This window comes from Anolis sagrei, chromosome 3, assembly GCF_037176765.1.
Source record: "Anolis sagrei isolate rAnoSag1 chromosome 3, rAnoSag1.mat, whole genome shotgun sequence".
NCBI lineage: Eukaryota > Metazoa > Chordata > Lepidosauria > Squamata > Dactyloidae > Anolis > Anolis sagrei.
In genome coordinates, this window is record NC_090023.1 from 56508781 (window position 1) to 56536466 (window position 27686).

The 27686-nt window shown below is 40.1% G+C and overlaps 1 pseudogene; it reads left to right on the forward strand.

The window, feature by feature from the left end:
* Positions 1-21969: 21969 nt before the first annotated feature.
* On the forward strand, positions 21970-23000 carry LOC132770027 (WD repeat-containing protein 5 pseudogene; annotated as a pseudogene).
* The last annotated feature ends 4686 nt before the right edge of the window (positions 23001-27686 follow it).

A 27686-nucleotide genomic window follows, 5' to 3' on the forward strand; every position in this document is an offset into this window, starting at 1 on the left:
TCTCATGAATTTTGTGTTGTAGCTTTTAGCTACATATTTATCATAATCTTGAGATATTAATTTAAATTATTAATATTTCAAATGCTTAGGTAGAAAATAGGCTTGTAAATTCAATAAGCAAATGTTCTTTAGCAAAAAAAAAATCTGCGTTCTCCATAAAATCAGTCATGTATGGAAGTATGGTCAAAGTCAAGGTTAAAGAACTGGACATATAGAGTCAAATTACTTGATTGGGATAAATTCAATGCAACAACTAGTTTGGATTGCCCATGATATACATTCACATTTATGTTTCAAACTGAATTGTAAACTTTTATTTTCATTCCTCTAGGTTACTTGTGTAACATAATTGAAAATAGGGCTGCACTTCTCTGAAATCTAGTAGCACTTTTCTCATTTATAGGATAACATTTTGACAGCTGCAACTCTATGAACTGCCTGTATTTGAGGGTTTTATGAAGGATCAGATGAATTTTGGGAAACTTCTTGGTAAAGTCAAATATAACAATCATTACTATTGTTTAGAGAGAGCTTTGCTGACCTCTCAGACTTGAGGCTTTGGTTCTGCGAAGAAGACATTATTGCTTAAAAGACAGTAAGCTAAGACAGCAAAAGCTCTTACTTGTACAGTGGTCTGAAAAGAAATGTTCAGGAGCTATGGGAAAAGGACAGAGCCTGGAAAAAGTAAAATATTTTGAAAGCATCCATAAGTTACAAAAGAATCTGAATTTGCTCAGAGATCTTTTCCATGGTGTCAGTATGATGTGTTTAACATGCATACATATGGATTTATTTCCTTTCTTACACACCGATACAAAGCATACGGTTTTAACCACCTTACAAAAATATCTCTCCATGTAAGAATGCACTTCTACACATGTGGAGTGTTGGATTCATTGATTTCTCCTCAATCTGTTTTTTCCAAACAAGGTTCAATTTGTTTTATTTCAATTTTTGCAAGAACAATGACAAGAGACTTGTTGAGAAAATTAAATCACCCTTTCATTTACTGTGAACCAAATGTCTTGGTAAAGTCAAATATAACTAAAATTACTTGGTTATTACAGACATCTAGAAAGACAAATGAATGAATCCATAACAAATAAGGGCTCAAATCTCACCAAAATGACCAAACTGAAACTGTCATATTCTAGATGCATCACAATGAGTCACAACAGGATTTATGACATACCGAAAAAAGAAAACAATACTCAATAAAATGGAAGACAACAGGGAAAGAGAAAAAGCCTATTACAGGAAGATTGATTCAGTCAAGGAAGCCACAGCCCTAAGTTTGCAAGCCTTGAGTAAGGCAATTGAGGGCTCTTGGATGTCTCCCAGTCATCATGTCAAAATGGCAAATAACTTGACTTGATGGCAAATAACAAGAGAGTGCCCAATTAGATAGGAAAATAGGTAGGTTTCCATGAAGCAAATAACAGAGATATTATCTGTTGTTGCTATCATTCAAATGCCACTTCAATTCCTTTTTGTCAATAAAACCATCTGCCAAAAATTTTAACTTGTGTTAGAAGAAATTACACTCAGCAAATTAGATTGAGACTCCCTCCCAAATCCTATTCAGGGCTGTCCTGTTGCCACGTACCCACCATTGCTACCATTGCTACCAAAATCAATTATTTAATCCTTTCCTCCACTCTTTGTCAGTCCCTTCTTGATTTTTAATGCTTTCTGATATTCTTCCCAACTTCTGCTGTATTCAGTAGGCTATCTGTACATGAGGAAGAACTTCCTGACTGTGAGAGCTGTTCAGCAGTGGAACTCTCTGCCCCGGAGTGTGGTGGAGGCTCCTTCTTTGGAAGCTTTTAAACAGAGGCTGGATGGCCATCTGCCAGGGGTGATTTGAATGCAATATTCCTGCTTCTTGGCAGGGGGTTGGACTGGATGGCCCATGAGGTCTCTTCCAACTCTTTGATTCTATGATTCTATGATTCTATCAGTCACCACCTCTGTCCTTTCACATATGATTGGATGTGGATGGAATTATGCACATCTTAATTTTATTTTTAATCATGACACTGGTAATGTAGGTTCTAATTTAATGTGATTTTATTCAATTAATTTTATGACTTCATTGCATGTACTGGAGTCAATATTTTTGATTTGCTAATCAGGCATGGTTTATACATGAACAAAAGATCCCTGAACCCAGGACTAGAAACAAGGCCACCTCAGGAAATGATCTGGCTGATTATGGAACCTCAGTATTTCCTTCTAGATCAGAGGTCCTCAAACATTTTAAATGGAGGGCCAGTTCACAATCCCTCAAAGTGTTGAGGGGCAGACTATAGTTTGAAAAAATGAATGAATGAATTCCTATGTACACTGCACATAGGTTATTTATAGTGCAAACAATGAAAGAACAATACAATATTTAAAATGAAGAACAGTTTTTGCCTACATAAACTTACTAGTATTTCAATGGAAAGTATGGTCCTGCTTTTGGCTGATGAGATAGCCAAATTAATTGGGATTGTTGTTGTTGTTGTTGTTGTTGTTGTTGTGTGCTTTCAGGTCATTTCAGACTTAGGGTGACCCAAAGTCTAACGTTTGGGGTGAAGGGGGCAGGTAAATGACCTTAGAGTGTAGCATCTGGCTCACAGACTTTAGTTTTGGGGGTCCTGCTCTAGATAGTTCTGGAGTGTCTTCTTGCATAATGGGTCTCTGTGACATTGGACCTAAGAATTTCTGTTTTTCTTCTAGAAATGAGAGAAAAGTAAAGAAACTTGTAATTTGAGAAGTGAAGGTAGTAGTGATTGTAATATTATGAACCACGAGTTTTACCCATCCCAGGTTCAATATTTGTTAAACTGATGGGATTATAATTATTACATTTTCTATTACAAAAATAAGCTATTTCACATGACCTGCACACAGTCATTCAGGCCTTCTTAATAAAATGCCATCTAGGCTTGCTAAAGGGAAAGAATGTTCATGAATAAATTTAGGTTTAAAATTATGCAATATACAACGGAGGATAAACAGAGAGAGTTGTTAGAGGTAAAAACATGTGAAGAAAACTGGTATATACCTCATATGACTCATTCCATTTTCCTGCCTTAAAAGGAACATCATACTTGCTATCTTACATGCATGTTTGATTACTGCTTTTTGGCATGGCATAGAAATGTATTAGGCCCACTCCTGCCAAGTTGAAACACAGCCTCAAATAGTCATTAAAATTCCATTTGGACTGCAGGGATGCCCTGTGTCTCAAATGAGGTGGTTGAAAATGGCTAAATAATTGCAGTGATGGGGAAAAATTGAAATTTAGATAACATATTTAATGATGGGAGCTGAATGCAGTCATGCTTGAATTTTCCCCTAAATATCCAAAGAGCTGACAAGTAAACTGTCAGTTGCAATGTGCTTTCAAGTAGTAATAATATCCTTATTCAGAGTTTGGAAACAACAAGTTATAAATAATAAGTTACTAATTAATTTTGTTTTACAATAGATAAGGAATACCTAAATAACATTATATGTGCAACTTAACAACCAATAACTCCATGCTTTGCATTTGGCAACTATACTATTTAGTTACTTTTGTTGTTGTTGGATTGTAGCCTCAGTGAAAGGCTGGTGGGTGTGAGAAAGGAATTTTACATGGTTACAGTGTTAGCTGCTGCATTCAGATATCTTTCAAGTAACCAAAAGCACATCTACCTTGGCCACGTAAAATGAATTGAAGGCATCCTGAAACATTGTTTAAATTATGCATGACACAAATATATGCAGGAACACACATTAGAAATTTTAAAACAGGATAAGTAAAATCATGGGATACCCAAAATAGGGCCCATAATGTGCATCAATGTATGTCAGTGTAAACCACATTGTATGGCAAAACCAAATAAGCTACAGGCATTCTAGTGATCTGTACACGTGATTGTGGTAGGAGGAGTTGAAAGAAAAACCAACCCCAAACTTCAAACTCTGCACAGCTCTGAAGCTCTGAAGTCATGGATCCTGGAACATGGTCAGAACCAACTTCTCTGGTGTGTATAAGCACTGCTCAAGTCTCAACTCAGTTCCACTTCTGATGCTTTCATCCCATGTAACTTGGTCAGTGCAAATGTCCTAAAACTAGTTTTGCTACATTTCAGTAATAGGAAAATAAAAACTGAATAATATATAGTTACTACACATTGAATAATCATGACCATAATGGTAGCTACTTTTGAGCTTAAGACCTGTAACTAAATATAAGTAAAGTTCCATGGCAACTTTTTCTGCTATCAAGAAAGGTACCTGGTGATGGCTGCTGCCACTGTGACAAGTGATGGAAAAGGTAACTGTGGAGTAAAGAGAAAGCAGAATGGTGACACTGCACTTTGCTTTTGGTTGTTCAGTTTTGATGTTTGTTTTATATACTGTTTAATATTGTTGTTTTTGTTTCATTATATTAGGTTCTTGTAGGTTTTTTCGGGCTATAGGACCATGTTCTAGAGGCATTTCTCCTGACGTTTGACCTGCATCTATAGCAAGCATCCTCAGAGGTAGTGAGGACTGTTGGAAATAGGGAAATGGGTTTATATATCTGTGGAATGAGTGGGGTGGGGCAAAGAGCTCTCTACTGAAGCTAGGTGTGAATGTTTCAGCTGACCACCTTCATTAGCATTTGAAGGCTTGGCTGAGCCTGGGAAAATGTTCTCTTGAGAGGTGTTAAGATGTGCCTGGTTGTTTCCTCTCTGCTGTTTTGCTGTAGTAATTTTAGAGTTTTTTAATACTGGTAGCCAGATTTTGTTCATTTTCATGGTCTCCTTTCTGCATGTGGACAATTTCAACAGAAAGGAGGAGACCATGAAAATGAACAAAATCTGGCTACCAGTATTAAAAAAACTCTAAAATTACTACAGCAAAACAGCAGAGAGGAAACAACCAGGCACATCTTAACACCTCTCAAGAGAACATTTTCCCAGGCTCAGCCAAGCCTTCAAATGCTAATGAAGGTGGTCAGCTGAAACATTCACACCTAGCTTCAGCAGAGAGCTCTTTGCCCCACCCCACTCATTCCACAGATATATGAACCCATTTTCCTATTTCCAACAGACCTCACTACCTCTGAGGATGCTTGCCATAGATGCAGGCAAAACGTCAGGAGAAATGCCTCTAGAACATGGCCCTATAGCCCGAAAAAACCTACAAGAATCTAGTGATTCCAGCCATGAAAGCCTTCGACAATACATTTTCATTATATTGTTTTTATTTTGTTGATATGCATTTTAATATGTCATGCTTTAACTGTTCTGTTGGGCTTGACCCCATGTAAACCACCCCAAGTCCCTTCGGGGAGATGGAGGCGGGGTATTAAAAAACATAGTTATTATATTATTATGACATTGCCCATGTTCACATTGACCCTGAGGGGCAGGGCTGCTCTGGATTTTCAGGGAAGCTCCAATGCATTCTCCAACTTCTGCCAATGTGAGGTTAACTGGTTTTACATCACATCAGAGGCTGTAAGTCCCCAAATACCACCTGGAGTGACTTCTGGCTCAATTTGGATCATGTAGCCAGTGTAGACAGACCTGGAGATAAGATGTATTGAAATTAATGGGGCATACCTTTGAGCAGATTTTCATAAATTTTCACTCTCAATGACCTACTACTTCTTACATACTTTTTAGTCACAAAAGCAGAATATACTAAGGTGAGGGATGATCTGACTTAGGGCCCTTCCACACTGCTCTTTATCCCAGAATATGATTTCAGATAATCTGCTTTAAGATTGAATATATGCGGGTCCTTCCATACAGCCATATAACCCAGAATATTACACAGAAAATCCCACAATATTTGATTTGAACTGGGTTATCTGAGTCCACACTGCCATATATTCTGGCTCAAAGCAGATAATGTGGGGTTTTATTCAGCTGTGTGGAAGGGAACTGAGTCCCCACTGCCAGAAAATCTGGGAGATAATCTGGGATCAGATCCTAGGATATAGGTGTTGGGTTTCATCCATGGACTGCACAAGTTTCTTGTGTCATCAAATTTCCAGACCTCAATGAGTAGCTAGGTTAGAGATGGGACTAGACTGAGGGATTCCTCCCTCCACATTCCTATGCATGTCTCCCAAAAAAGGCTTTGTCTTTCCTCTTCACTTCCGGACACTGTCTCCTCCCCCTTTGATGATATAGTAATGGAATTCTACGAAGGAACTTCCTCTTTAAGTTTTTTATTGCCCTGGGCTGGCCATATGGCCGTTCGCCATTTTTCTTGTCTCTTTTATCCTTTTATCCTTCCAGTAAGGATGCATTTTTCCTCTCCCTAGGCAAAATATAGCTGCATTAATCTTTTTACCTTTTGCCTCCTTTAGAAGGTAAAACTTAGTAAGCTAGTTATCTCCAAGATCTTTTCTATCAGGAATGCATTTCTATTACGTCAATCAATATTTTGAACCTAAAGTTCTGACTCTGCAACCCTGATCCATCCTAAGATATAGAAGACAATCCTAGTTCGCCACACGTAAGTCTCTGCTGGTTATAAAGTTTACTTTTGGTACTCTGCTATATTTATGGTGGAATCATCCCAACTGAGGGTTATTTTGAGCCTAACAGCTCCGATTCCCCAACAATAGGGGCAGTGTGAAAGGGCCCTTACTGCTTTTTTCAGACCAGGACTTGTTTTATTTGTTCATCTACTCATTGAAGAACATACATTTTGTTAGAAACAAATCCCACTGTTTTCAATTTTGTGGGGTTGTAGATGTACAGGAACTGTGGAAGCAAAACACAAATGATTAAAGGAGGAGTCAGTTTGCCAATTCTATGTTAAATGACAAAGATAACAAGATAAACTGACATGGAATACTGTGTTGGCCATTTTCTAAAAAAAAGAGATACCACAATTTTTAGAAAGCTCATTATTAAGCTTTTTCCCTAATTTATCCTCTGTGACATTTTGTATTTTACTCAATATGGGCTAAAGATATGGGCTTAATAGTGGTCTGCAATGTTATTATATATAAATGATCTGATATGACCTTGCTTTGCGATAACCTCTAGCTGAATGTCAGGTCACTGAAAATGACCTGCTTAATAGGATTCTAGAAAACTCCGTATGCAATAATTTTGAATTAGTCACCAAGTCTGCCTGAAGTGTTGTGAGGCTTCTGCAGAAAATCAGGTTGATTATTTCAGATTAATTATGAATTGTTGTTAATAAAGTTTTATGCAAGTAATAACCCATAGATCAAAAGGCTAGGATTGTTATCCATTTTGTGACTCATTAAGCAATCAACCATAACTTGAAAAGCTAATGTTTTGTTTCATAAGACCACTACAATATATAGCATATATCTGTAAGAATGGGTTATACTTATTTCAGTTTTCTCATCATCAGATAGAAAACCATTCCAGCTGAATTATCTTTCTGCCTGCTTGGGATAAACTGGGATCTACCAAAGTGCAAGATAAAGAGTAATGAGTTATTTACTATTTCCTCATAGTGGAGATACCAGCATTACATTGCATGCTCTTCTGGAAGATGCTCCAAATTTGCAATACAATTTTTTCAAGGGCATAGAAGAGGGGTTCTCAGTCTTTTAAAGCCATGGAGCCCTTTTTGAAGGAAAGGTTTCTTATGAAGCCCCAAGAAACTTTTGGACACAGGCATTTTAAAATTTGACAGATGGGCTCAGCTAGTGACAGATGGATGGAGAATGTTTGTGTGAACAAATTGGGAAAAATATATAAACAAATTTCTATGCACACTGTACATAGCATGTTTGTAGTGCAAACAAGAAAGAAAGAAGGAAAGATAGAAAAAAAGATAGAAACTTTAAAATGAAGAACAATTTTAACCAACATAAGCTTTACAGTATATTATTGGAAGACCCCAGGGGCTATCCAGCCTTTGCAAGGATGATGATGATGATGATGATGATGATGATGATGATGATGATGATGATGGAGCAATCTAGAGGCCATCCAGTCCAACCTCCTTCTGCCTTGCAGGAAGAGCACAACCAAAGTACCCTCAACAGATGGCCATCCAGCCTTTGCAAACACAACAACAGAAGCAACACAGGGGCCATCTAGTCCAACCTCTTTCTGCATTGCAGGAGAAGCACACCAACAGATGGCCATCCAGACTTTGCAATAATAATAACAACAACAACAACAACAACAAAAACAACAACAGGAGCAGCAGGAGCAGCAGGAGAAGCAGCAGCAACTGGGTGCAGTGCCTAAAGACCTTGGCCTGTATTTAAACAAAATCGGCGCTGACAAAATTACCATCTGCCAACTGCAAAAGGCCACTTTACTGAGATCTGCTCGCATTATTTGCCCATACTTCACACAGTTCTAGACACTTGGGAAGTGTCCGACATGTGATCCAATACAACAGCCAACATAGTGGACTCATCTTGTTGTGTTTCAAATAGTAATAACAACAACTACTACTACCTCAGGACCCACCCAGTCCAACTTTTTTTCTGGCATGCTGGAAAAGCACAGTCAAATTTGTGGTTGGGAAGCCTTGTAGGCCATGGTGGCACCAAGGAGCCATCATAGGCCATGCCATTGGTGGCAGTGGCAAGGTCCCATAGGCTGCGCCAGCAGGACTCCACAAGATGCATGCTATCCAGGCGGGGGGAGTGGGGGGGCACAGTGCCCCCACGGAGCATCTGAGTGTGCTTCATGGAGCCCCAAGGGCTCTGCAGACCCCAATTTGAGAACTGCTGGCATAGAAGAATTCTGCAATTCCAAATCCTAGTTACTGCTTTGCTACTACTAGCATTTTTAAATGTTTAGCACCTAAACAGTTTTTACTAGAGCTGTAAAAGCCATATATTTAATTCAGTGGTTGGGTGTCTGTCATATGTTCAATGCCTGATACTGAGTATAACTTTGCAATTCTGCTATTTGAAAATGGATATATTATATATGGAAACTTTAACAGGTTATATATGGAAACATCTGACAGGTTATGCTGCTTGATATCTTCTTCTGCATTAAATTATAAACCTAGTCCAGATCAGCACTAAAATATAGCAAATGAGTTGTGTATCCACCCCAGCATGCACATCAGCAATAGTGATAAAAAATGTGGCACCATGCAATGCCTTCTGGTTTCATCAAAAGCCACGGCTCACTTCCTTAGTATTGAGTTTACATTTTTGTATTGTTTGTTCAGGAAATGCTTCTAGACAGTGTTTAACCCTCCCTAGCAGATCAGTTGCTTTATTAAATCAGATTTACAGCTTAGATTTTCATAGAAAACCAGCAAGAGCATCTCCAAAAGGTAGTTGCCCAGCCTCTTTTTGAAAACCTCCACTGAAGGCATCAAACTCTTCACTTAAGTTTTAAAAAGTTTATATAATATGTGTGTGTGAATGAGTATATGTGTTTGTGTGTGCTTTCAATAGAGGGTGAGAACTGCTTTTGTAGAAACCATGTAGCATGTGGAATTCTGGTTGTGAAGAGCTCTACATCATAAGAGTAAAGGAACCATTAAATATCATGAAAGTGTATTATTCTTAAAACTGTCACTCTCATGATGTGTTGTGCAAATACACTGATGAAGTACTGGAGAGTAGCAATAAGGCTTCATTCAACAGAAAGTGCAGCACAAGTATTTTACCTTAACTTATGTAGTGCCATGAAAAGTGGGAGATTAGATTGCTCATTGATTGGCTCATCATGAGCTTGTTTGAGATGATATGCCTCTCCCTGGCCACCCAATTCAATTCTGTCATCAACTGAATGTTTTTAAAATGTTACAAAAAAGACACGGTTATAAATTCAATAAAATGTAATTGCAAGAATTTCCAAGTGTCTCATTCAAGAGCAGAAGAAATGACTGTGTAGTTCATTTGGCTCAAACTGTCAAGGTGATATTCATACAAAGGTATGCTTTAGACTCTAAATGTCCTAACTGTTTTGCAACATGTTTTTGAACTACTAAAAGCTACTAGATCATTAAGGAATATTATTTACCTAAGAAAATGTGTGAAATTTATGGGGTCACTATACTCAACTTCAAGGAACTTATGCACATATTTGGTTCTTCATTTTAACAGTTACTAGAATTTAGAATTATGTATCTTCTTAATATGTTTTTTTCTTCTTGAATTAATGTGAGAGTCTGTCAGTTTCTTCCAACATAGGTCTGCCTGATATCTTTTTCAAGTGTCTTACACCGCAAATCAAACTATTTAGACAAAAATGGCAAGTGATGGTGCTCTTTCAACTTTCCTGCATTCAAAGTTTGGAAGGCATCCATTTATTTTGCACACTGGAGACAATGCCAGAATGGTGTAATGGTTTGTGTGTTGAACTAGGATACTGGGATACCATGGTTCAAATATGAGCTTTGGCATGGTAATGGACTAGAGACCTTGGGCAAGTCATACTTTCTCAGATTCAGAGGAAGACAATGGCAAATCTCCTCTCAACAAATTCTGCCAATATAACCCTATGATAGCTTTGCCTTAGGGTCATCATAAGTCAGAAATTTGTTGAAAATACCCTAAAATCGCAAGAATGTTTAAATATGCAAATCTGCAGTTGTTCTTTGGAATTTACATTTTAAAGGCCCTCATCATACAGAAGGTCTCAGTTTCAATACTCTTCAAAGACAAAATCCCACAGATCCCATCAAATGACACACAACCTGTTCCGCAGTATGTAGAAATTTTAAAGACGGACTAGAATTGACCCCACTCATCTCCGTGCACTTTGAAATGCTTAGCAATAGGTATTTTTCCATGAAATTTGAAATAGTGCATTTGCCCATTTTAAGTCCATTTTCTTATATTTCAGTATGGGGTTCATGTGGGTGGTTTTTTTGTGCTCCTCAGTGCTCCTTCTGCTTCCATTACTCATCAGACACAGGGAAGGACTGGTAATATTATTTCCTTTCTAATTTCTTTATTGCTTTAACTGCACAAATTTAAACCCTTGAAATTTTCAATTGCCCATTTTATTAAAGAAAAGAAAAGAAATATATGTGATATGGGTACTATGTAGGTGATGGAATGGTTGGGGACATCAGTTGCCTCACCCCATTCCATCATTTGCAGGCTGTCCATGTCACAGTTATTTATTTATTTAAATTGTGACACTGCAGGTTTAAAATTGCAGTTACAGCAAAATTTTAAAAAAGGAGGATAGATGTGTGATGAGGAATGAAATGTATGATTTAACTAGAAGCAGACAGATCTGCATCCTGTGTGATGAGGGTGAGTAAGCTCTTATGACCCTTCCACACAGCCATATAACCCAGAATATCAAGGCAGAAAATCCCACAATATCTGTTTTGAACTGGGTTATCTGAGTTCACACTGCCATATATTCCAATTGAAAGCAGATGTGGGATTTTATTCAGCTGTATGGAAAGGGCCTCAGTCTTCTTTCAGGACAGAATGTCAAAGAACACGAGAAGACAGTACCACCTGCTCCCCCACCCCCCACCCACGTGATGAGCTCCAAAGTCTTTCTCCACATTATATAACGGAACACTAAGATTTCTCCCATATAATGAACCCCTTGCTTGCAATTGTGAGCTTGCAGCTTGATAAAACCTGTTCCACACTGAATCTTTCTAAAATAACCTTTTAACTTGGACTAAATAATCCAAAACAGAGAAATGTCATATTGGATGATGACTGATGAAGCAGCCCTGTGTCTGCAGCTGTTTGGCAGTCATATAGCTACTGGCTCTATCTTTAGCTTGTTTCTGATAAAGCATGTTTGATGTACCTTGTCACGTTGTCATAGTTGTTTATACTGTGTTATACTGTGTGTGTTGTTTTTTTTTTTTTTTTTTGCTAAGAATGAAACATAAGGTTACAAGGTGCTTGGTTGGACCAGAAACTAGAATAGTAATTTCTTGGACTGTAATTTCCCAAAGCCATTTACTAGAGATAGGGGTTTGTACAAAACAGATTCTGGTATAATTATCATTCTGCCAGCCTAATTATTGGGTGCACTGGAATGGCTGATTCTGAATATCATGATTGGGCAGAAAATTGATTAGTTAATGAGGCTCAAACCCTGGCCCTATTTACTTGGATACTTAATGGGACCTCTGAATAGACATGTATAGTTAATACATTATTATTATTATTATCTCAATATTACTGCCAAGGAGTTAGAGTGATGCTTCTGGGATATTTTGTTTCAGGTGGCAAAAATAACATAACTAATGCTAGCACTTTGATCTGTTGAAGGAGACACTATTTGCTGCTCTGCATCAGGTAGCAAAATGGTGGGATCCTAATAGGACACTGTGACAGAAAATACATGTATTTCGCCAGGATCGAAAACTTGTTCATTTTCATTCAGATGCAATGTATTCCCTTTTCTTTAATGTGGAAAGTAGGGGTGTGCAAAATTATTGTTACTCTTCATTGTTAGGTATAAAATTTGTTAAATTCGTACATACAAATCAATATTAGAAGTATGCAGGAAAGTTGTGGGGGGGGGGGGATTTAAGAATTGAAACACTCACCAATCATTTTAGTTAAGATTCTGTAACATTCGGATGCCTCTCAGGGTCAATTTAGTTTTAAGCATTAGGTAACTTTGGTAAAGCCAAGAGAACATAAAGTGTTTTAAAAACTGATCCTGTTTTCTTTGGCCTGATCACCATAAGGAAGGCACTGGGGGCAGGACTAGCAGAGTTGGGTGAGAGACTGAGAACACAGCATTCTTAGAAATGTAGTTTGGAAAGACAGGCCCCCCTATGGCAGAGAATGCAAAAGCTAATGCCCTAAACTATATTTCCCAGAATGCAGTGCTCAGCATATGAAAGCCCCAATGGCACCAGCCATTTAAAGTCAGTCTAATAATAATAATAAAAATTATCAAACCTGCAAAGAGGACTAAAGTAAGTAAGGAATAGTATAAATCTGTGCTAAATTGAAGTTATGTTTTTGTTTGTCATAAAGACAGACGGACATTCAAGGTGATTGCTGTTGTTTTTGGGGGGATAAATTGTTTTTGTCTAAAATTTTAAAATACCCCAAAATATATAGATGTGTGAATCTTGCTGAAACTTCTGGGGATTAATGCCTTGGTTATCTTATGCATTGCATATAAAATTAAAGTAGATAGCTCTTGCGTTTTTTTAAATATTGTTTATAAAAAAATGAAAACTCCTCAAAAATAAGTGAAATGTTCTGAAATTTGGTGGGCCAACATTGGTAAATATCTTCTACCATTGTAGCAAGTTTCACTCCGATAGCTTTACAAATGAGAGAGAAAGGAATCCCTGAAGTTTCCCCAATTATATTAATTATGGCAATTGCTATAATAAAATAGTAACTTTTTCATTAGTAAATTTTTAACTAACTATACTTTAGAAACACTTCAGAAATGAAATACCAGCGCCTTCCAGTTTTGTAATGACTTTTGAACCTTGTTGTATGGATCACACATCTCCTAGTGGAAAGTATACATCTATATAATTTTAAAATACTCTGATGTGTAAATAAAATGCGTGCATAGGAGAGATAAGATAATACATCTAAAAATGTATTAATAAAAAAGCAGCACTTTATAAAGAAATGATTTTTATAGGAATTGCTTTGATCATAACAAAAAAGGGAACACTAAATACTTAGCCATTTTCTGATGTATTTATTTATTTACTACATTTATATCCTGCCTGTTTCACCCTAAAGGGGACTCAGAGTGGCATTACATTTGATGCCATAAACATACATACAGTAAAATAAACAATTACATTAAAACCACAAAATTAAACAAATCAATATTAAAATCAATCATTAAAATCACGCTGTCAAACATGTATACTTTTTCAAAGTATTTTTAACATTCAATAATACATTTGATTGTGATTTTTAGTGAGCTATCTTTTTGAAAAACTTCATGCATGAGTTGTACCTTCTTCTTCTAGAAACACATCATAAGTCTCAAAAAGGATTTTCAAGAAAACTGTGCCCTTTCCCTTTTGCAGTTTTGGAAGGCACAAAATTAACATTTCTCCAAAGATGTTCTTTCTCAATCTTAGTCCAAACTAAAAAAATGTAAAATTTTGTATTTTGCAATAATATTGAATTATCGTACAAGTATAGCATGTTTGACAACACAATAAGAATACAATTAAGTCTCTTGATGTGATCACATATGGCTCAGGGTTTTCATCAATATAAGATCCATTATAATGAGTAAAAGAAATGCTCTCTTCAGCTTAGGTTGAATCATTCATAATTCTTAAGATAGTGATTAAATGTCTTCCTTGCTTCCTGCTTGTAATATAGCTTCAGCCTGTGACAAATGGATCTTCACCTAAAGCTTTTGAAGCTTTTCCAAATCCCTGAAGAATTACAGTGCTATAAGACAGTGGAAAGAAATTTTAAATCTAGTTGCAGGGCAACAATGTGTCTCTTGGAACCAATTACTACAAAAATGTGTGACCTTCTGAATTTCTTGCCAACCAATTTATAACAAATGGAAAAGGACTTTGTAACTAAGCACATTAATTGTGTTAAAGCAATAAAGGTAAACTAACTGTACAGTCCTGTGGCGACTGGGAAGATGCCCAGGCTGTTGGGGGGATTGTACTGTCTCTTCCAAAAGTTGACAGAGAGACCTCTTCCACATTTCTAACCTCAACAATGTTGCAGAAGGGAAAAGAAAGGATGGATGTATCAGGGGCAAGACATGCTGGATGAGAAACCCAAACCCTCTTCATTCTTGCAACTTGTCTCCAATATGTGTGATTGTGTGTGTGGATGAGGGCAGGGAGGTAATGGCAACAACAACAACAACAACAATAACAACAATGAAACTTTATTTATATACTGCTCTATTTCCCCAAGGGGACTCAGAGCGGTTTCCAAGTAACATCATTAATACATACGGAATAAACAACAAAAACATAAAATTAACAAAGCAGCATAAGCATCAAAGTATCAAAACATTTATTTCGGTCATTGACCAGCACAGGAAATAGTGTCACATTTCCTTACAAACCTGGCATGTTTGGTACATTAAATATAAATACAACTACTAAAAACACAATGTGGGTGAGGGAGCAGAAGGGGAAACAGGGTAAAAACATACAATGTCCAGATCCATCACCAAATTGTAGATTCAGGGAAGACGATTACTGGACACACAGTTGACTTTTGGAACTAGTCATTCCCTGGAGGATTTTGTATGCTGCTGCACAAAACCTTGCGACATTGTAGGTTGTAGCTGAATTAGTATCCGCAAGTAGCAGGGAGGTATAAAATTGTCCTGAATGGCCTGGGTGCTTGTCTATCAGGGGTAAGATAAGCCTGGCACGGGTATCCCTGTAGAACGGACACTGAAGGAGCACATGTTCTATTGTTTCCACATGACCCGAGTCACAGGGGCAGAGTCTCTCTGGGAAAGGGATCTTCCGGTAGCGGCCTTCGAGTACAGCTGATGGGAGAGCATGGCATCGGGCCAGGGTGAAAGCCCTCCGATGAATAGGAACCTCTAAGTATGTTAAATATGCCATAGGGGAGGCAAGGTATCTGCTGTCTTCACTGACAAGAAAGGTTGGAGCCGAGGCCAGATCTAGTTGGCGCTCTGTGTCTGTGAACAGCATAAGCATAAAAATCACAATAGCACATATATATTTAAAATAATCCTGCCTTTCCAAGTCAATTTAATGTCCTGGCAGCCCTATAGCTTGCAATGGCAATACCACAATAGCAGCAAAAAGAAGAAGAAGAAGAAGAAGAAGAAGAAGAAGAAGAAGAAGAGGAAGAGGAAAGCAAGAAATCCTATTTCTCCCTCAGTTTCATTTTGTTGGCATAGGGTAATAGATGCTACAGTAGGTGCTCATTAGGTGCCCATCTGCCATTGGACATCCTCTGTCATTATTCCTTGGAGTAACGCCTTGCGTCTTACTTCAGACGTCTAAATTTTGTGAAGGAAGTCAAATTTCAGTACTGGAAAGAAACTTTATTAACAGTAAGAAACAAAGCAGAAATCATCACATCACAGGTTAATAATGTTGTCAAACAGAGCCAGAGGTCATTGGGAATGAGGGAATCACAAGAGAGTCAGGAATGGTGTTGTCCTCAACAATGAGCTGATGTTCTTTATTTGTTGTAGGCAGAGATGTTTGGTCAATGCCACAAGCTCCATTTTAATGTCATCATCCTTCATTTGTATCCTTCCTGAATTCTTGATTGTAGCCTCACACTGTTACTGAGGGGAAGAATCTGGGCCGACTTTGCACCTCTGTCTTTCCCTTGGGCTGTAAACTCCCCCTGCTCTGATCCACCTATTGAACAGATGTGGTGCTTGGCTGGTTTTCAGGTATCTTCAAGTGCTTCTGTGAGCCACCCCAAGTCCCTTTGGGAAATGGTGGTGTGGTACAAATAAAGTTTATTATTATCATCATTATCATTATTATTAACCCTGCTTCTTCAGAAGAAAAAGAATTCTGAAATCAGGGAATGTCATCTTGCAATTTCAGAGAAGGACCTGATGATGATGATGATGATGATGACTTTATTTTTATACCCCACCTCCATCTCCCCGAAGGGAGATGGAGCCAAGCCCAAACACATACAGTTAAAAATATAGCATATAACTTATAAAAACAACATAAAAACAACATTATAACAATAGTAAGACAAGCATCATAAGCAACAACCAAAAATACGTCAAGTCTCATTGGCGGGGGGAGGGGGGGCTGGTTGCAATCATGTTAGAAAATAGACTGGTCAATAAGGTGCATAGATCATATAGCAATGTAGGAATAGAGCAGTTATAACAGGATCATTGTAGCTTGAAAGGTGCAGTAGTCAAATACAAGGATTTGATTGTAGGCCATGGTTAGGGACTACCTGTCAAAGGAATTGTCAATCAAATGCACAATGGAACATTCACATCTTTAGTTCCTTACAATGTTACAATGGGTGGGGGGTGCTACAAGAGGCACAGTAATTATCATGACATATTAAACATCAACCACAGAGAATGTCAAATAACGGCAGCATCATAATGAACAGCAACAAACAGAAAATTTAAGGAAGATAATATATATCCACATATTTTTCAAGTCATCACTCTCACTCTGAGATTTATCCCCCAACCCTTTACCCTAGGACAGGAGAGATAGGGGCAGAGTCTAAATTCTATTGATGTGAAGTTAAGATCATTTTCTCTTTTTTTTTCTAATGTGCCAAAATCCGTACTTGTTCTGTAGGATTCAGCTAATTTAAGTTTTTCTTTTCTTTCTTTTTTTTCCAAAGTGGAATTGCAGCCAACTCCAATAGAGAAGCCAGATGAAGAATGTCAGACATCTGGTCTAGAAATGCTGACACTATGGTTTGCAAATTCTGGGCCCTTTAGTCCTAAGAGGGAATTTTCCTCCTATGCTCCTTCTGCAGGTATAATTAATATTGTTTGTTGGTTGTTTCCAGCTACCTATGTCCCCAATGCCTTTTTAGAACATAACACGGGGATGCCTTTTCCTGTCCTAAGCTCTGATAGTGTAGGTGAGGAAAAATAGCACTTAAGTGGCAAGGATTTTAAGTCAATATAATTTACAATGTGATAATAATAGTGGGAAGATAATGCTTTTCAAAGTAAATTATCACAAGTAGAATAAGAGACATGTAAGAGTCGGCTACTGGGTATGTAACATTGGTGGCAATGTGATGGCAAAAGCAACATTGGTAGGAACTATGAACACTTTTATGATTTCCCACCCAGAATTGTAAGACAAACAACAATGAATTTAAACTAAAGGAATAAGCTAGTGGCAACTCAATATTTTGTATAGTTTGCAGCTTTTGCGCTGTTTTGTAAGAAACAAAATGAAAGTTTCCAAGGCATTTTTGTCCTATTATGCAAGACAAAGTGTCTGGTGTGGCAGAAGATGAGGAATGGTGGAACATGAGCCCTGACACCAAAAAAACAAACAACAAAACAAAACACCATTATTCAACCTTGTGGTTAAAATTGTTAGTGCTCAGTAATCCACAACTGGCCAGCTCTGAGATGCCTGCCTTAGCCAGAAGCTCAGAGGAAATGTTTGTTTATAAAACATAATCTCCCGGGACACCTTTATCCTAAAGTAGGACTTACTGAAAGAAGCTCTTGAGGCATTGCAGCCAGACTGGTTCTATGTAGAAATTGCAGGCTGTTTTGTTGAATTAGAACAGTGGTTCCCAACCTTTGGGCCTCCAAGTGTTTTGTACTTCAACTCCCAGAAATCCCAGCCAAGTTACCAGCTGTTAGGTACTCTGGGAGTTGAAGTCCAAAACACCTGGCGGTCCAAAGGTTGAGAACCATTGAGCTAGAAGTATGATCATTGAATACTGCTCTGTATCAGAGGAAGGGGTAGGGCTGCATTTGTAGGTCCATACTCCCTCCATGGCACCATCATTAACAAAAATGAAATCAGCTTTGGCACAAACTGCCAAACACCATTTCCTGTGGGTGGTGAGCAATTCCAGCACAATTCAATCATTCATTTTATGCCCCATCTTTCTCTCAACAAGGGATTTTTGTTTCCCCAGAAATTTATAGGAATTACCCAGAACTTTCTACACCATAATAAAATCTTTCCAAACATCACTTGAGGGCATTTGCACCATAAATTCATTCTGAGATGTGTGTATGGAAGTGGTTTAGCTCTTCAAAGTCCTCTGGTAAACTTTCCCCTAAACTTTAAAATTTGCCTAGTCATCATGTCCTGTTTTCAGTAAAAAGAAGAGTTGGAAGATAGCATAAGAGCCATCCAACCCAGTTCCCTCCCATGGAGGAACATACACTCAAACCACTCATGACAGATGGCCATTGAATTTGAAAACCTTCAGAGAAGAAGACTCCACCACCCTCTGAGGCAATATATTCCACTGTTAAACAGCTCTAGCCATCAAGAGGTTCTTCTTACTATTCAAGTGGAATCTTTTTTTCTGAAGCCCAAATCTATTGCTCCATGTCCTAGTCTCTAAAGCAGCAGAAAACAAATTTACTCCCCTTCTCAATATGTCTCCCTTTTAATTAATTTAAACATTGCAATCATGTTTCTCTTTTCCAAGTTAAACATGTTCCACTCTGTCAACTACTCCTCATGGGGCTTGGGTTCCAAAGCTTTGACCATTTTGTTCACTCTTCTCTGGATAGTTTCGAGCATGTCACTATCTTTCTTGAACTGTGGTACCCAGAACTGGACACAGTATTCTAGGTGAGGTATGAGAAATGTGGAATAGAGTGGTACTATTACTGTCACAATTTGTAGATTACTGGCATATATAAATTGGTAAATTAGTGAGGCCTTTAAGTCTGGCCAAACTACAGTCACTCATGTAGGTCTTAGATACTTTATAGAGTAACAGGATCAAGAGACTGTGCTCTGTGGAGAATATAGGCTGTTGGAGCTGTGGATAGTGGATGGAGGAAGGAGCTGTGGTTATAGACAGAGAAAGTGTGTATTGTGTTTATAGTTGTATGTATATCTTCTTAAGTACCAGAAGATAAAGCCTGCCTGCATTCTAGCAGGCTCTATTACACAGTAAGTTTCCATCATCGCTCAAGGGAATCTGGGGCCTAGTTGGCTTCATGGCTTGGGGACACTTTTAGTATTAAGGTAGAGGAAAATACCTGACAATTACTTCCCTCGATTGAGACACTATTCTGCTATTGATGCTGTCTAGAACTGGATTGGCTGCAACCTAGTAGAATCACATTGCCTGTCTAATAGCAGTGCAGGGCTAGGGCTATAGCGTGAGAAATGGGATAAATGTGCAGCTTCTCCTCCCACCTCAAGAATGGAAGGGCTCAAATGCTGTTTCTGATTTCAACAGCTTTAGACTGCCACTGTAGAAACCTGGCAAAATTAAAGCCTTTTAAAAGTTTTTTAATGGTCACAGGATAACATTATACATAAATACCAGATGAACTGTGTATATAGGGATAAGTAGGAATTCTCTAGCAGTAATTGATATGAATTTTGTGATGTTGATGATTAGTACAACAAGCACCATATTTTGGTGTCACCAGAGGCTGACTGATTGGCTGACTTCAAGCCTTCCTATGTACCTGTTGACACTCTGCATTCAAAAGAAAAAATTACAATGCAGTCAGTGCTAAAAAAAATTTCCATCAACAAAATATGCCAAATCAATGTGACATTTCAACCTAGTATGAAACACTACTCCTAGATGGAATATAATGGAATGGAAAAATGCTGTTTTTCAATTTCCTTGTCACCATTTCACTGGAAAAGATGCCAGTAGTCAGGAAAACACATCACTTATAAACTGGAAAAAGCCTATCAATAACAATATGGAACTGCAACTGCTTAACAGAAGTGAAGCCTGCAAAAACAGTATGGTGGCATAAAAGATTTACAGTGTAGTATCTGTCTAATCTGCACATCAAGAAAATTAATCTAACAGAATGGTAGCTTCTCTGAAAACCCTGCCTTCTATTTTTTTTTTTACAATTTGAATTTTATGAGTTAACATTTACTATTACAGAAAACATAAATGCACTTCAACAAAAACAATAGAACTTTTAATAAAAAATATGCTTAGTTTATAGGAAACTAGCTGTGCCCTGCCACGCGTTGTTGTGGCCTATAGTAAGACTTTTCAAAGTAAAGGTAGATATCTGGATTATTATGAAAGAGATGAACCTACCTATTCCTTCCCCCTTTTTCTTCCCCTTCTCCTTCCTCTCCTTTCTTCCTTCTCTACCTCTTTCTTTGATTCCTTCTTTCGCTCTTTGGTTTCATCCTTCCTTCTCTCTTTCCTTCATTCCCTCCCCCTTGCTCCACTTCTTCATTTGTCTCCTTTCTTCCCTCCCTGTTTCCTTTCTTCTTTCACTTTTTATTTCCTTTTCTCCTTCCTTCCTTCTTTACCTCTTTCCTGCCTTTCCTTCCCTTTTTCTTTCCTTTCTGCTTTCTCTTCTTCCTTCCTTCAGTACCTCTTTCTTTCTTTCCTTCTCTCTTTCCCTCCTTCCTTCCTTCCCTCCTTCCTTCTTTCCCTCTCTCCCTTCCTTCCTTCCTTCCTTCCTTCCTTCCTTTCCCTTTCCCTCCTTCATTCCTTTTTTCCTCCCTCCTTTCTTCTCGCCTTCCTTCCTGTTGCTGTGGTGATCTGGTCAGGGGAGTCTTGTATGCCAAATTTGGTTTAATTCCATCGTTGGTGGAGTTCAGAATGCTCTTTGATTATAGGTGAACTATAAATCCCAGCAACTACAACTCCCAAATGACAAAATCATAATTTTTGAGTGTTGGTCACTCCTTATTTATTATTTGGAGTGCTTTTACCCCGCCCTTCTCAACCCCCTAGGGGGGACTCCTTGTGTTGTGAGACGTTTTTTGCCAAATTTGGTGTGTTTTTGTTCATTGGTTCTTTTGTTTTTAAGGTACTCATTATGTACAGGGCATTTATATATAGATAGATATGCCTTTTAGAAATGTGAGCCACCAGTCACCTATCCAGGATGATCCTACAATTTATCTATCTATTTATTAATCTATCTATATGTCAAAGTATCTCTGTCTGTACCACAAAGGCTGTTTCTAGGTGATATCACTGAGAAAGAAATGAGATAGATGTATGTGGAGAATGGAGGAAGGAAGGAAGGATGGAAAGAGCCAGAAAGATAGCCATGTTGCCATGAAGACATTGTGAGGTAGTGCCTCTCAGGGCTGGAGAAGAGAAAAAGAGGAGGGGAAGGAAAGAGAAGAGAAAAAAAGGAATAGAGAAGAAAAGGAGGGAGAGAGGGAATTGGGAGAAATAAAGGACAGAAAGAAGAAAGGTAGAGCAAGGAAAGAGGAAAGGTATGAGGGGAAAGAAGGAAAGAAAGAGAAAGAAGCTATGAAAGCAGGGACAGCAGCCCTCCCAACACTTAGATAACACCATGTATACTCATAAAAAGGAAGACATTCTACCTTCTGTCGTCATGAGCGACTCGAGATACTACTTTTACTTCTAAGATGTTGTGCTCTTTCATCCTCAGAAGTGCCTGAAAGCTGGCTGGCTTCTTTTCAGAGCCATGGCCATGGAAGAGAAGAAACCCGATGCAGAGTCAACCAAAACGCAATCCACGCCTTCCTCTTCAACCAACCAAACCAAGAATGCCCCTATAAAGCCAATCTATGCCCTGAAGTTCACATTGGCAGGGCACACAAAAGCTGTCTCATTGGTCAAATTCAGTCCCAATGGGGAGTGGTTGGCTAATTCATCTGCTGACAAGCTTATTAAAATTTGGGGCGCATATGATGGCAAATTTGAAAAAACGATATCTGGCCACAAACTGGGAATTTCTGATGTCACTTGGTCCTCTGACTCCAACCTCCTTGTCTCTGCATCAGATGACAAAATGTTCAAAATCTGGGATGTGAGCTCGGGAAAATGCTTAAAGACACTGAAAGGGCACAGCAGCTACATGTTCTGTTGCAACTTCAACCCCCAGTCAAACCTAATCGTCTCCGGATCATTTGACAAAAGCGTGAGGATATGGGACGTCAAGACGAGGAAGTGACTAAAAACCCTACCAGCTCATTCTGACCCAGTTTCAGCTATGCACCTCAATCGCGACGACTCTCTGATCGTGTCCAGCAGCTACGGTGGCCTCTGTCAAATCTGGGATACTGCCTCAGGCCAGTGTTTGAAAACACTGATTGACAATGAAAATCCGCCGGTGTCCTTTGTGAAGTTCTCTCCCAACGGGAAATACATCTTAGCTGCAACTTTGGATAACACTCTCAAACTTTGGGACTACAGCAAAGGAAAGTGCCTAAAGAACTACACATGCCACAGGAATGAAAAGTACTGCATCTTTGCCAATTTATCGGTTACTGGTGGAAAATGGATCGTGTCTGGTTCCGAGGACAACCTGGTTTACATTTGGAACCTGCAAACGAAAGAGATTGTACAGAAGCTGCAAGGACACACAGATGTGGTGATCTCGACCGCCTGCCACCCCACGGACAACATCATCACCTCCGCGGTCCTATAAAATGACAAAACCATCAAGCTTTGGAAGAGCGACTGTTAAGAGCGACATGTTGGGGTCGCTGATACCACTTTAGAGACTGTTGGGGGCGGGAGGGGTTCGCCTGGTCAGAATTAGGGGCTTATTTTTGTTTTTCCGGTCTTTGTTTTGTTTGCTTTTTTTTTTTTTTTACAAAAAAGAGAGAAAACCCACATATGAAATAACTCCCATCGGAGGCCTGACTTGGGAAAAAAATATTTTTCCCTCTTGATGGACTGTCACCTTGTTGTGGTGAGGGGGCTTGCGTGTTCCAATGAACCTGTGGGCACAACAACTGGAGTCATGCACTCCCAACTGGAGTCATGCACTCAGCTATGCTGCTAAGGAAAAGATCTACACCAGTGCAAAAGCTGAGGTCCAAAGAATGACAAGAGAACTCAAGAAGAACTGGTGGACAAAGAAGGTTGAAGAAATCTAATGTTACAACTCAGGGTAGGCTTCACCTTGCTTCCAAACACCACCACACAAGAGCTGTGGTTTTATAGTTTATTGAGGAAAATAATCCCAAGTCAAAACAAAGAATAAGCATTGCAAAGTTCCAAAGATTAAGGTTAAATGCAGGATACAGTTCCAAAGATCTTCAGGTAAAAGCAGGAGACATAATCCTATTGGCAAAGTTCAAACCAGAGTCCCAGGTATAAGCAAGGAAACTATTGCCCCAAGAATCACAATTTAAGAAGTCCCAAGCATACCGCTCCAGGCTAAGGTTATTCCATGAAGCTTTCAGGCTAATAAGCTATGTTGAACTGACAGTTTGACTTCTTTTGTAAGAAACCTAAATAGCATTTTCTAATCATGAAAACATCCTGCTCTCACAGTGGTCCCATGACCTTTCCCCCTGGCCTCTCGTCTACAGATCAAGGCCTCCACTATCAGTGTGGGAAGACACCTGGGTGCTGACTCCCTTCCTGGCATTCCTTTCCTGTGAGAACCGCTTGCTTGAATTTCCCCTGTCTGTGAGAGCCTTGGGCCAAGGCACAGAAAAACAGCCAGGAATCTGAATCCCATCACTCTCATCACACTGAGCCATAACATCCAACACCTTGCAGATACCCATGATGCTCAAGGATTTTCAAAGCCACAAAGGTCATCTATGGACCAAGAAACCATGGCATACAGCCTCTACGCTCATCAGATGGAACCAAACTCCTGAAGGACCAAAACTCAATTACACTACCTTGGAAAGAACACTACCAAAGCCTCCTGAACCGCAGCTCCAATGTGGCCGAAGAGGTTCTCTCACAAATCCCACAACAACAAACCAGGGATGAGCTTGCAGCACTGCCTAGTTTGGAAGAAGTCAGCAATGTCATCAGCCAACAAAAATAAAATAAAATAACAAAGCCAGCGGACCTGATGGGATCCTTGCTGAAATATTTAAAGAGGGAGGACCTGAGCTGACACAATAACTCCACCAGCTCATAGAAAAAGTGTGGGTGATCGAGAAAATCCCAGCAGATTTCAAGCAGATTTCATCATCACGCTCTTCAAAAAAGGGGAAAGAACAGACTGTGGAAACTATCGAGGTATCTCCCTTCTAACCTCAGCTGGGAAAATCCTCGCAAGAATCCTTGCAAACCGCCTTCTTCCCCTCTCAGAAGACACCCTCCCAGAATCCCAGAACGGCTTCCGCTCCTCCAGAGGAACAGTGGACATGATCTTCACTGCACGACAGCTCCAAGAAAAATGCAGGGAACAAAATCAACCTCTGTACATGGCATTCATTGACCTTGCAAAGGCATTCAACACAGTAAATCACAGTGCTCTCTGGACCATCCTCCAAAAAATCTGGTGCCCTAACAAATTTGTGAACATCCTGCGGCTCCTCCATGATGACATGATGGCAACAGTCTTGGACAGCAGTGGCTCCCAATGTGACCCATTTAAGGTGGAATCAGGTGTCAAACAGGGATGTGTTATTACCCCAACTTTATTCTCCATCTTCATGGCTATGATAGTTCACCTTGTTGATGGGAAGCTTCCCACCAGAGTGGAAATCATCTATCTGAAAGATGGCAAGCTGTTTAACCTCAGCAGACTGAAAGCCAAGCCAAGGTTGCAACAACATCTGTTATAGAACTCCAGTATGCTGATGACGTCATCTATGCGCATTCAGAAAAAGATCTACAAGCCACTCTAAACACCTTTGCAGAAGCATAGGTTCCCACTCTATAATTTTGGAGTAAGCACACCTATTGCTAACATCAGTATATTATCTTTATGTCAATGTTTACTCTATCTTTGCTGCTATTGATATCCCTCCAATTTCCAGCACAAGTGCACTTTATAACAACCTTAGCACAAAGGCACTTTATACCAACTTTAGCACAGGTGCACTTTACAGCCTTTGATACACTGGAGGGAATAGATAGCATTAAGGGGTGGGATTATCGGGACCCAGAGACAGATAACCATAATTGTAAACATGCGCCTATTACTGAGATTACAACTGTTGGAAACAGAGGAAACGTCCCCGGGGGGGGGGGCACGGGTGGGGGAGCCGCCATAGAGGTGGTGACGGGTAGAGGGAGATACGGGAAAGGGAGAATCAAATTTCCATTTCGGCCCAAAATTTATAGCAATAAATTGGCAACCCCTAAAGATGTTAGAAATCAAAGACAGAAGCAAATTCGGCCCAAAACTCTCAATAGGACATTGGCAACTCCAAAAATAAATGTTCGGCCCGAAATTAATAAAAATAGATTGGCAATTCCAAAACTTACTCCCGACAAAATACAGCTGAGGTGCCAGGATGGAGCCCCTCCAAGCTAAAGGTGGTGCTGCTCAATGCCAGGTCGGTAAACGGAAAAACTGCCATTATCCAAGATCTAATCCAAGAAGAACGAGCCGACCTGGCTTGTATAACGGAAACCTGGCTGGACGAGGGGGGAGGGGTTAATCTCTCCCAACTCTGTCCACCAGGCTATTCTGTTCAGCACCAACCAAGGCTTGGAGGGCGGGGAGGCGGAGTTGCAGTGGTCTATAAGGACCTTATTCCACTGATCAGGTGTCCCATCCCACAATCATCTTCCTTTGAGTGTGCCGGCTTTAGGATAGGTGACCGGGACAGGATAGGGATTCTGCTGGTGTACCGACCACCCCGCTGCACTACAGTCTCCTTACCTGAGCTAGCGGGAGTGGTCTCGGACATGGCGTTGAACTCCCAACGGCTATTGGTCCTGGGAGATTTCAACATCCATGCCGAGGCCTCTCTTTCCGGTGCGGCTCAGGACTTCATGGCCGCCATGGCAACCATGGGCCTGTCCCAGCTAATATCTGGTCCCACCCACAGTGCTGGACACACCTTGGATTTGGTCTTCACCCAGGGATGGGATGAGGGTGACGGGATGGAGGAGCCGACCATCGCCCCTTTGCCATGGTCCGATCACCACCTGATCAGTTTTAGACTAACTGTGCCTTCCAACCTCCGCAGGGGTGGTGGACCCATTAGAATGGTCTGCCCCAGGAGACTTATGGATCCAAATGGTTTCCTGATGGCTCTTCGGGACTTTTCCACCTCCTTGGCAAGCGATACTGTCGATGCTCTGGTCTCTGGCTGGAATAGTGAGTTGACCAGGGCAATCGACACCATCGCTCCGGAACGCCCCCTCTCGAGTAACCGAGCTAAACCAGCCTCTTGGTTCACTGAGGAGCTGGCAGCAATGAAGCGAAAGAAGAGGAGGTTAGAGCGTGTGTGGCGCCAGAATCCCACCAATCCAGCCCAAACACACCTGAAGGCCTTTTTAAGGTCCTACGGTGTGGCAATAGAGGCAGCTCAGAAAATATTCATCACAGCCAATATTGCATCAGCGAAGAATCGTCCGGCGGAGCTTTTCCGAGTTGTCAGGGGCCTGTTAAATCCGCCAAAAAGCGAGTCCTCGGATAACTCGGTGGCTCGTTGTGAAGCATTTGCTCGATCCTTCGCGGATAAAATTGAGCGGATTTGGTCAGGTTTTGACATCATGTTAACGGCAGTCTCTGGGGATGTAACGAGAGCATCTGCTTGTCCAGTTTTGTTGGATTCTTTTCAATTGGTTCAGCTTGAGGATGTGGACAGGATCCTTGGAGAGGTGCGACCCACCACATGCATCCTAGACCTCTGCCCTTCCTGGCTGATCAAGGAAGCCAGAGGGGGTTTGGCAGAGTGGGTGAAGGTGATGGTTAATACCTCCTTACAGGAAGGAAAATTTCCAGCGAGCTTAAAACAAGCTATTATAAAACCGCTGCTGAAGAAACCATCACTGGATCCCACTCAATTCGACAACTATCGGCCAGTTTCCAATCTCCCCTATTTGGGCAAGGTCATGGAACGTGTGGTGGCAACACAACTCCAGGGGTTTCTGGTAGACACTGATTATCTAGACCCGGCACAGTCTGGCTTTAGGCCGGGACATGGAACTGAGACAGCCTTGGTCGCCTTGGTAGACGATCTACGCAGGGAGCTAGACAGGGGGAGTGTGTCCCTGTTAGTTCTGCTGGACCTCTCAGTGGCCTTCGATACCGTCGATCATGGTATCCTTCTGGGGCGCCTCATGGACATGGGGCTCGGAGGCACTGCTCTGCGGTGGCTCTGATCCTTCCTTGAGGGACGGACCCAGAAGGTGTTATTGGATGACACCTGTTCGGCTCCGCAACCGTTGCTATGTGGAGTCCCACAGGGTTCAATCTTGTCACCGATGTTATTTAACA